The sequence below is a fragment of the Crotalus tigris genome, unplaced genomic scaffold (assembly GCF_016545835.1).
Source record: "Crotalus tigris isolate CLP2741 ecotype Arizona unplaced genomic scaffold, ASM1654583v1 scf7180000018371.15429387391:27106975, whole genome shotgun sequence".
Taxonomy (NCBI): Eukaryota; Metazoa; Chordata; class Lepidosauria; order Squamata; family Viperidae; genus Crotalus; species Crotalus tigris.
Genome location: NW_024096970.1, coordinates 6,869,898 through 6,882,095, shown reverse-complemented (window position 1 = coordinate 6,882,095; position 12,198 = coordinate 6,869,898). Strand labels below are relative to the sequence as shown.

General features: G+C 38.2%; 1 protein-coding gene across 2 annotated transcripts in view; it reads right to left on the bottom strand.

The window, feature by feature from the left end:
* Positions 1-12,198, bottom strand: part of SULF2 (sulfatase 2) — a 298,168-nt gene that overhangs the window by 263,944 nt on the left and 22,026 nt on the right. For both annotated transcript variants that reach the window (XM_039351249.1, XM_039351250.1), the window contains exon 2: positions 5,088-5,150. The gene's annotated coding sequence lies outside the window, so the exon portion shown is untranslated. The remainder of the gene's footprint in view (positions 1-5,087; positions 5,151-12,198) is intronic.

Sequence of the window (12,198 nt, the reverse complement as noted above, 5' to 3'; positions counted from 1 at the left end):
CAAGCTGCATATTCTGCTGAATGTCTGCTACCAATTAAATCAATCTACGTAATATTAATTATGTTTGTGATATGATCTAAATACAAAAAAACCCCTACAAACTGTTTCCTTATTTCTACAGTGGTATAAGAAAGGTTAATACAAGGTATGTGTGCGTGTGTCTATAATTCTACTAATCTTTAATAAGTAATTTTGCAGATAAAATCCACCAATTTTCCACCCATTGTAGCTATGCAAATACATGTAAGGAAGGAATATTGTATCAGCTGCTTACTCACAATCAATTTTTGACAGATAAAATGTCAGCTATGATGTCTGTACTATCCATTCTGCAAGTTGATGGGTTATCTACTCTTCTATTCTTGGTTTTTATTTTTGCTAGAATTGAAAAGAAAATCAACGATAGAAACAAAAGAAAAAAAATTGCTACAAAAGGTAAAAGTATAGTGAAGAGATTATGGCACACGTCAATACCAAATGCTAGTATTTCAGATGAACTTAGAGTGATATTTTGATGTGAACCTATTTCATATTTTTAATCAATATACAAATTGAAATTCACTAATCTTCAAAATAAACATTGCTATCAATTTGCAGTGCAGTTCTTTGTATAATTGTTATTAAGCGAAATCTTGCTTCCTAGTGAAAATAATGCACTCAAATGCATGGTACTAAGGCAAATTTGTTTAATAAAACTTGTACACTGTGTATACACATACAATGACAATAAAGTTTATTTATTTATTTATTTAAAGATGGTCAAGTATAAGAAATGTGTACAAGAATATTTACAAAATTTAATAGCTTTTAAAAATAATATTGAATATTTTACTGAACTAACACAAACTAGAACTCACAGATTTGTAGCAATGAGAAAGATAAATTTATCCACCTTCAGCACATACATTCAACTGTGGTAATGTCTACAACATCAAAGCTCTTCACACAGAAGCCCAGTTACCATTCTGAAATGGAAGCAAGTCTGGGAAAAGTCTGATTCCCTCCAATTTATACTAATTATGATAGGATGCAAAATGGAAATAGATCATTTATAATAGTTATATAGTAGGAATGAGTAATACATATATTCTACAAATAGTTCTTGGTTACTGTCTTGTTTGAAATTATGATGTAAAAAAGCCAGCTTTGCAATCAGTCCACACATTTACGACAGTTGCAGCATCCTGCGGTTATGTGAGCATTATTATTTCACAACTGGCTTCCAACAAGCAGAATTATTGGAGAACACGGCAGAAAAATTGCAGTCGCATATTAACATATTAACTTAACAATGCTGTGATTCAGTTAATAACTGAAGGGGAAGTAATGTCATAAGCCCATTGCAGCTATGTTAATTTCCATTTAGCAACTGCAACATTTAGCAACAGTGTTGTTGGTTAGGGTTAGGGTTACTTGTGGTAACTAAGTGAGGTCTACCTTGCATAGCAATTACAATGTGTAGATCAAATCAATAGGGTGCTTTCCTCCTCTTATTCCAAGATGTAAGGAAATCCAATTCTAGTTTAATCAAACCAGGGAGTAGAAAAAAGAGGATTCAAATATTTTCAAAGAATTTTTAGTGGCAATACTGATTAAAAACACATTCACAAATACTCAATTTCAAGTAACAATGCAAAATCCAAGCTGACAGTATCTTCTAAAGAGCAGTAACATTGCAACCTATTAGCATGAAACAAAGATTTTCAATTAATCATTGTTTTCACTAATCTGATTCTGAATCAGACTCAGAAAAAACAATGCATCCTCATTATGCAAATTGCTTAAAATATTTTATGTAATTCTGGGAACACACAACAAGGCTTTTCATCCATCTGAACATGTTAATAATCTTCGGAAAGATATAAATAGATAGGATGCTTACTCAGAATACTGGCATTGCAAATAAAACTATTTTAGTGCAAAAAAGGACAAACCTGGTCTTATAAGGATGGTTTTCAAGAGAACAAATTCCAATTCAGAGAAATATACATAAGGTTAAATCTATCTGGTCTGGTAGAACCAAAATAATTCTGAATGACTTTTATTATAGACAAAAGTACTATCTTTCAGAGACTCCACCTACATAAAAATATTTGACCTTTAAACAGGTGTTATGAATTTCTAACACTGATCATCTTTCTGAAAACAGTGAATTATTTCTATATAGAGCTAAATTTTTATCTTTAGGTTTCTTCAGACTGTACAGACTTTTATCATTAAATTTATGAAGCTGCTGAATCCATATACTCTATGGAGTATATGGCAAGGTTGCACCATTATCTCTAACCTGACAACTGAATCTCTTCTACAAGTATGCCATTAATGGAATAAGAATTTCCTTTTTCATGAAAGAAGAGTGAAAATCCTTGTCAATACAAATGAATTTGTTGCTGAGAAATCAAGGCTCTGCATTACATGCTAAACTATGTTCAGCTGCCATCAACTGCTTGGATCTAAATTTCAATTATGCGCACCTTCTCACATAATGGAAATTGGAGAAATCAAATCCTATCAGCACTCTTCTTCATTCAAAGAGATTTATTTTTATTTTATTTTTATTTTTAAAATTTATAAGCCGCCCCACTCCCGAAGGACTCTGGGCGGCTAACAATAAAAAACACATAAAAAATAATAAAACAACAATACAAAAACAATCATCCAGGGGTAAGGATTTTATAAACCCCAGGCCTGCCGGAAAAGCCAGGTCTTAAGTAGCTTACGGAAGACCAACAGGGTGGGAGCGGTCCTAATCTCCGGGGGAGCTGATTCCAAAGCGTGGGCGCCATCACAGAGAAGGCCCTCCTCCGCGGCCCCGCCAAATGGCACTGCTTGGCCAACAGGGCCTGAAGGAGGCCCAGCCTGTGGGATCTAACCGGACGTAGGCGGTCTCGCAAATACTGATCTGATACTTAGCCTCAAACCTGGATAGGCCTACAAATACTTAAGGAACATCATGTGTCTTCAGATTAGTTAGACATCCAAAATCACTGTCCAAACTATGCAGATATTGGAAAGATTGATATGCCTCAGTTGTTTTGTGTGGTGCCTGCATGCTGTGGATGGGACTTTCCTTGTTTGTGTCGACTGGTTTCTGGCATGCTGCGGTCCGGTACTAGTCCACAAACTGGGGATTGGGAACCCTGCTGTAAAGCATGCTCCTTATAATAATTGCTATTACATATTTTTACTTCAATTTTTTAAAAAGCTATTATGTATTAGCTTTACTTTACTCAGTGTGCACTGAATCCAGCTGCAATGTATTTGATGAACTATGTATACAGGCCAGATGTAGCTAAGCAAATTTTATAAAAATATATTTCAGGCCAGATGTATCCCTAGCTAAGAAAATTAAAAAAAATTCAGAAGTACATAAGTGTTTACCTATACATATACATACAGAGTTTTATGGAAATCTCCAAATTTGGAAAAGAGGAATAATTCACTTCTTCTGTGGTCTGCTTCGATTTTATACTGCGGGAGAGCAATATATCATACATTACAGACATGTTCCTAGGCAAAAATCCAAAGAAAATTTGAACAGATGCCACAGTTGGCTAGCAATGAATTCAAAATAGTTAATTTTATTAGTTTTCTGCTCAAACATCAATATGCAATACAGTAAGATATTATTATTATTATCTATTCACAACAATGTGAAGTTACAGCTGTCAGTTCTTTAGCCTGTGTTGGCCTTCATACACATTGAGTTCTTCCCAAGAACCATAATATTGTAATGTATCCACATAGTTTACATGCAAATCCAAGCTGTGTGATACTTTGCAATTGACAGAAGGAAATTTTGTCAATACTCAAATTTTCCAAGTGCTGTCTTTTACATAATCAGCCAATACATTCTTCTTCTTCAACAATTTGTTTGACTTGTAGTAAACAACTACCTCGATTTCTGCAGGACAGGTATAATCTATCAATAATACTATGGACCACATTCATGCGAACATTCCATAGTTGAAGCCTATCCACTCAGCAAACATACAAGCACAGTTCTGTATAACCTGATGAAGAACAAACATTTGGTCCATGTGCCTTTCACCAAACATAAATCATTTTCCAAATTTACTCACTGTCAACTAATTATCAGGATAAAGCATCAAAATCATATTTATTTATCCATTTATTTATTAGATTTATTTGACATCATCTCATTTCAAAGTAACTCTGGGCTTTGAGTGGCTATGTATTAGTATACTATGATTAGAATTAGAGTGGCTATAATCTTTGCCGAGTACATAGAACAGTGGTTCTCAACCTTTTTAATGCCACAACCCCCCCAACCAGTTGTAAGTTGAGGACTACTCAACTGGTCCTAAGTCGAGGACCAGTCAACTGGTGCAGCACCATTTGCAGAATGGGACTTTTGGCGGGCTCAGCAGGGCAGAGACAGCCTGGACAATTCCTATTGGCTTTTAAAAGCCAATAGAATTAGACTCTATTCAAGAGAGTCTATTCTATCGGCTTTCAAAAGCCAATAGAATAAAAGGGAGTAGCACAGCTAAGGAAAAGGGGGGAAAAATGGCAGACTGCGTTGTTTGGTGATCCCCGTGAAATGGTCGTTCGACCCCAAATGGGGTCCCGAGCCACAGGTTGAGAACCACTGATATAGAAGGTTACTGGTTTAAAACTTGCCAGAAACAGTTTTAATTTCTATTTGCCTTTTAGCATAGTATGTTCATGCTACTTAGGTATATAGCAGGGGTCTTCAAATTTGGCCCTTTTATGACTTGGCTGAGGAATTCTGGGAGTTGAAGACCGCAAGTCATAAAAGGGCCAAGTTTGAAGACCCTGGTATATTACAGTATTCTGACACATGCCAGGATAAACCAGTATAAGTGTTTTTTTCTTAATTTATTTTATTTTAACTTAAACTATTCAAGATGCTGTTTCATTCTATCACACCTCAACTAGTCTTAATCTATTTTTAAAATATTATGTAATATACATTGTTTTACTAAGTCTACAATTAATGAAAGCAAAGCCTATATTGAAACTAAATGTTTTATTACTTTAACCACATAATTTAAAACAGTATACTTTTATGAAATTAGTTGCTAAAAGAAAGAATAACTTACTTTAAGGAAAAAGCCACATCGTTCCTTTGTTATTTCCAGAACTGTTATATGATACATACGGACCTTAAAATAAAAGGAGAAAAAATATTTAACTATATTCTAACTATACTGTTAATAATTTTATTATTACTCTTACACCAATTTCTATTGTTACTTATTTAATTCTGGTATTAATTTTTTCCACTTTTTGAGACTGGTTTCCTGTGGTAGCAGCTAATTAAGTTTATCTGATTTTGGAAAACAATGGAGGATTAGTTTTGGTTAAAATTTGGATGAAAGATCATCATGAAATTATAGGATAGACTCTGGAAAATCTGAAAAAGATTCTAGAATAATTCAGTTGCAAACTACTTCAATTTTATTATCAATTAATCAATTTGGATATATCACAAGAAGTCAGGCTCATCTCCAAGAGAACTTGACTTTACTCTTTTCTTTTGCTGATATTGGTTTAAGAGATATATTCTTTAAAATAAATATTCAGATATGACATAAAATAAGAATTCATCAGGAATATGAAGAATGCAAGGCTGCAGAAAACCCAATTTTTTACATAACATGCTTAAGAGATACAACCTTAGCATCTTTTCAGATATTGCATAAGTGAAATGGAACTACAGAAAATAGAACTTCAGTTCTCTGCCTCCATTTACTTCAATCATTTTAGATTTTTAACATTCACAAATAATGAGCAGGTGATATTTTATAACACAAGCCTCTAATGTCATATTTACTTCCAAGAATGCCTCTGAATCCCAAAAAGGCTCCATAGGCATTCTTTAAAATAAAAGTGCATTGAGTTATTGGACTCTCAACTTTTTTTTGGTTTGGAAATAAGAAGAAGATGAAACCAAAGACAAGGTAGAACTCTAAGGGACAGAAGACAGCAATTTCCTCATCTGTTCCTTATATTTTGTAATTATCATTCACTCTGATAACTATACTAGGAACTCATAATTCTACACATAATTCTATACTAGGAACTCATAACTCTAATTCTAACATGCTACCTGAATAGAAAAACACCATTCAGGAGGGGAAAAAAAGACTGCACATGTGCAGAATCCTCTTTTAAATATTGGAACTATTGGAGAAGCTACATGAAGCAGACAAAAGGATGAGGCAAGTTGCTTTATGATAGTTTTAAAGAACTACAATACTTCTCAAAGCAAAGACAAGTAATTTGACTCAAATTGGATTGCTGGTCTCTTTGAAGATATAGCTTCGTAGTTTTTTGGGGCAATGATACAAAAGTCATTTGACATTATCTTATTCCAAAATTGTTTTTAAGTTCCTAGTCTAGCCTATACGCCTTGTAATTTCCCACCCAAGTATTCACCAAGTTCAACCGTGCTTAGCTTCTGAGTTTATACAAGTTTCATCAAAACACAATCCAAATAGTTTTCTAAAATACAGTATAAATAAAAGAGGGTATTGCTAAACCAGTTTCTCCTTATAATTGTAAATTAGTTTAAAATTAGTTAGATTTGAGGATGATGAATCAAAGTATCCTACTTATAGCCTCAAAATTTAAAGACTGCTCATAACAAAAATCTGAAAGGTTTATAGAAAGTCTCAGTCATCCAGTCATGGTTGTCCCAAAGAGATTTTTTCAAAAGGCAACTGGATCTCATTTTTGCTTGAAGAGTACTAATGATCAGATGACTGCAAAGAATATAAATCCTTCCATTCTCCACCATTCATTGAGAATTGAAAAAGTTTCTTGGATGAGAAGCGAAACATCTTCAAGCAAAAGCAAGAAGTCCAGTTGCCTTTTGAAAAAGCACCTTTGGGACTCAAAGGTAATCAGCATCATATAATAAAAACCATTATTAAAACAATTCAATACTAACTAATTAATCTTTTATATTTGTTCTCCACCTTTCGCTACATTCAGAATGCTATGTGAGACAGAAAATGAAGCATAGGGATAGGTTTAGGAAGCAAATTATTATTATAATTTTTGCCTCACTCTTGTGAAGAAAAAAAAAGTTTCCATAACAGCTGAGAAATATTACTCCTGCTTTCACGGTAATAATTTAAAAGACATCAGAAAGAAGGCACGCATACAACACATACATTTTTGTGAGCAGTTCTTATGAAACATATTTGCTGATGTGACAGTATATGAGATTTGAGGCAGTATATGTGACTTTCAATATGATATATCAGTGTGGTGACTTATGACTTCAATTCATTCCCAAGTTACATAGCAAGCTCCTTACCCTTTGAGTGCATTACTGCTTAATGGAAAACTGAAAACCTTTCTAGTCTAAAGTACTGGCCAGTGGTGTTATGCATTTGATTTATTATAGGTCTGGAATTAAGAAGATACAGAAAAACAAGATCTTCTCCAACCCTCCATCCCTACAGATAGCAGTCTGTAGAGCTGGCAGCAGACCACCTGACAGCTTCAATTTAATTTTCCTAAGGTGCAAAAGGGAAAAAAAAACCAAACTGAGCTTTTCAGTGCTTTAAAAGCTTCTTCCCATGATATATGGTTTTCTAGGAGGACTACATTTATGCAGATGAAAACCCGAATGGGTCATCTAATTCAGAAATTTAATAACTTAGAGATTTACTACTTTAGTTGAAATCGTGATAGAATTGAAAATATTTACTGAGAACAATTTAAAATTCTGATAACTAAGTCGCAAACAGAGATGGTAAATGCTTTGAAAATAAACAATGATATTCAAGATGATCCTACAGGACCTGTAATATAGAAATAATTTCTTTTCTAAACTTTCCCTATGTCACTGAGCAAGATCAGCCCAGGGCAACTTTCATGGAAAAATTTATACTTGAGATTTTAACATTACAGCAAAATAAAAGCTTGACTCTGAAGCTGCACATCATGTGAGTTTTGGTTTCTATTTAGCTCAAAAATTTATTTTATTCCTGAGATTTACAATAGAAAATCATATTCTGAATTTGTTATGGCAAGTGGAAATTCATGAAAGGAAAGGTTAGATTTTCTACATTTCCTCCATAGACAGCTGAAAAGCAAAAGCTACTCAGTAAAGACTAATTGAACAAAAAGGGGTCAAATCATTTTTTTTCTACTTTCAATAAATTTGTTGTTTAACTCTGGATATTGGAAATAAAGTTTTATTGCCTAGCTGCTTCGAAGAAACATGTATTACCACTGAATTAAATGAATTCCTATACTTTGATTTCAGAAATCTGAATCATTTTGTTAAAGTTTTCATTTATATTTTTGCTTTATGTTTTCTTTTTTTATCTATCAAGCCATTACATAAACTCATAAAGGATTTTCTTTATGTCCTTTTAATTTTATTTTAACCACTGGGTTGCCTTATTAGACAAATGAAAGACTTTTAAGCTATAACAGTGCCTGGAGCTGAACACAGATTATTACTGTATAGCAATAGCACTTCATAGTTTCACAGTGCTTTACAACCCTCTTTAAGCAGTTTACAGAGTCAGCATATTGCCTCTAACAATTTGGGTCCTCATTTTACCAATCTCAGAAGGATGGAAGTCTGAGTCAACCTTGAGCCGGTGAGGATCGAACAGCTGGCAATTGGCAGAATTAGCCTGCAATACTGCAGTCTAACCACTGCACCACTACGGCTCTGTGGTGATGCTACATTACATTTTTTGATAACTATATGTGTCCTATGCCAAAACGTATTGATATTGTTCAACACTTTGGTAACTTAGCAAGTTATTACTGGAGTAAATCTCATATATTTCTTACAGACACCAATGTTTCTATGTAGGTTTTTAGTAATTAGACTTTCACTTGTTGCTTGAATTAATTTACATATCTTAGAACAATTATTAAAAGGAGACTTATGTGCAATAAATTAGTCATTCTTATGTACCTACAATATAGTACAGAGCTGATGAGTTCAGTTCATTTACTGGAAAAAGATTGCTCATAAGGGACAGAATAAAGATTTCCAAACGAACCAGCCAACAGTCGTCAACTTCTCAGCAGCAGAACTAGGAATAACAGCAATCAGATTTAACAGCAGATGTGACTAGAGAAAAAAACTGAAGTAAATCTTGAATCAGAATTGTTGCGTCCTTCGCGAAATGGCAAGACACGAGAAGCAGTTGTAGTTCTCAGGAACTCTTTATTCTTAGTTCAGCTTTACAGTTAGAAGACACCGACAACGCCCAAAACTCCTGGCCTCTTATATAGGCCATCCCCGGGTCAATCTGTAACTTTTGGCGCGCCAGCACTTGCGCATGCGCACCAGTACTGGCGACAGCCTGTCTGGTCCCGGGCAACTTGCACCTGCCCGGGACCGCTTGCAATGCCCCGAGCCTGCTTGCACAGGCTCAGGTCATAACACCCCTTCCCCCCGGGCTAAAACTATTCCTCATACCATAATAACACATAACTCATTTCTTTAGTGTAGTGCCATGCTCCCCGATACCAGGTATTCCCCGTTTTCCATCAGCCTCACTGCTCTACTTTTCTACTAGCTCTGTTTTGCCAAGAGAGTTACAAAATCCTCCAAATACTTAGGAGATTTCCTTGCTCTCAGTGACCTCCTAAGTTCTGGGTGCTTGCCAAGTACCCTTTGACTGAGGGGTGATGCATGCCTATCCCCCTATTTTGCCTTGGGGGTTCCCAAGGGCTGTGCTCCACTGCCTGGCCTGCTTGCTTGCCCACCGGGCTCGTCAGGCCAGGGCTTTTTTCTCTGTGTGACCTGGTTGTCCCGCCTAGCTGTAGGCTCTCTGGCCCTTCTAAGTGGCTATCACTGTCGGGCGTTCCTGTAGAACCTCCTAGGTCCGTCCAAGACCTGTCAGGAGGCTGTCTGTCCCCTGAATCCCGTTCAGTGTCCGGGCTTGTGTGGTTTTCAGTACTGTCCCAAAACTCAGTTGTCCCCTGAGTGAAGTCAGAGGTGTTGTAGTCGGGATTTGGTTCCTCGACCACCTCCCTGTGTGTTTGCCCCCTTCTGGGGACAGGGGTAGTGTTGGGCCAACTAGAAGGAGTGTGTGCCAGCTCTCTTGCAGGGTATGTATTGTTGGGATGCTCCCGGGTATTCTCCCCGACTGGAGTACTGAGTGATGCGGGTGAGTAGTGATTATGCCCCCGGGGTGACTCCCTGGCTGGAGTAGGCGTTGATGCCTGGTATCTAGTTGGGCTCCTTGAATTCCTGTTTGGAGCACTCGTGGAATCTTGAGATGGGCTGTTTGTAGCTTCCCCATTGATAATGGGCATCATTCCATGCCCCTCCCTTTGCCCAAAGGGTTCCCCCTCCCCCCTGGAAAAGACCCAGGAGTCTCAGCGGGAAGGTCCCGTCGAGGGCGAAGTTGGTCAATGTGCCGACGCAGGACACGACCGTTGTCCAGGGACACCTCGTAAGACAGAGGACCCATGACCCTGGATATAGAAGCGGGGACCCATGTATGACCAGGCCCGTAATTACGAGTCCAAACCGGGGCACCCACAAGTAGTTGCCTAGGTGCCCTGGGGTGAAAGACAGAAGGAGGCAGTCTGTCCGGATGCAACCGGTCAAGCTTGGTAGTCAGTTTGCGCCCCCAACGAAGTTCAGCTGGGCTTCTCCCTGTAGAAGTGGACGGTGTGGTGCGATAAGAAAGGAGGAAGTCAGCCAACCTGTGATGCCAGTCTCCGTAGGTGAGTTTCTTCAAGCGTCCTTGGTGATGCGAACCATGCGTTCAGCCATACCGTTGGTGGACGGGTGGAAAGGTGCAGAGGTGGCATGACGAATCAGGTTAGCCTGCAAGAAAGCTTGAAATTCGGAGGAAGTGAATTGTGGGCCGTTGTCAGACACAATGACGTCTGGGAGCCCGTGTGCAGCAAAAATCCCCCTCAGTACTTGAATAGTCTTTGCAGTGGTGGTGGAAGATACAGGTACAACCTCAAGCCATTTTGAATGGCTGTCAACTAGGACCAAGAAGAATTGACCCTGAAAGGGCCCAGCGTAGTCAATGTGCACCCTAGACCATGGAGACTGTGTTTCCTCCCATCTATGTACAGGAGTTTGGGGCATTTCAGGGCGCGAGTGTTGACAAAGGTGGCATGCGTGCACCTTAGCTTCAATGTCTTTGTCTAGGCCCGGCCACCACAAATGGCTGCGCGCAAGAGCCTTCATTCGTACAATGCCAGGATGACCCTCGTGGAGGGAACCTAAGACCCTAGTCCTCATTGAGGTGGGAATGACAACTCTGCTTCCCCAAAGCAGACAACCCTGAGAGGTGGACAACTCGTTCCTTTTAGACCAGAAACTCTGAAACTCAGGACCAGGACAGTGCTCAGGCCATCCAGACAAAACCCAAGAAAGGACACGTGAAAGTGTGTGATCTGTGCCTGATTCAGCAGCTACATCCCTGGCATTCAGAGGGGACTCGGGCAAGGCTTGATAGAAAGAAGATTGATGGCTGGCGCGGGGTCAGCTTCTATTACCGGCAGGGGTAATCTACTGAGGCCATCAGCATGGCCCATTTCCTTCCCAGGCTTGTGAAGTAGGGAAAAAATATGCAGACAAAAAGATAGACCACCTGAGCATCCTGGGGGAGATGATTTGGGGAGTTTGTTTACGTGTGGTAAACAGTCCCAACAAAGGCTTATGGTCAGTGAAGACCGTGAAATGCCTACCATATAAAAAATCATGGAATTTTTTAATCCCAGCAACAACAGCTAAGGCCTCCCTGTCTATTTGAGCATAATTACGCTCAGCAGAAGACAATGTTCTGGAGTAATATGCAACAGGAACCTGAGTTCCATCAGACCTGAGGTGGCTCAGTACAGCTCCTACCCCATAAGGGGAAGCATCACAAGCGATGCACACAGGAAGGGATTCATTGAAATGTGCAAGTACACTGTTAGAAGTGAGTAAGGCCTTGACCTCATTGAAACTTGCCTCATGTGTTTGTGACCACTGCCACACTGCCTGTTTATCTAATAGCCTGTGAAGAGGCTCAGCTACACTAGCCTTATGTGGAAGAAAAGAATTGTAGAAATTCAGAAGGCCCAGAAAGGCCTGTAGTTCGGCCTTAGACTTTGGCCTAGGGGCATGCATAATAGCTTTTAGTTTGGATTCAGCAGGGTGAATCCCAGCAGCATCAATTTTGAACCCCAGGAAATCAGTAGAAGGGCACCCCAATT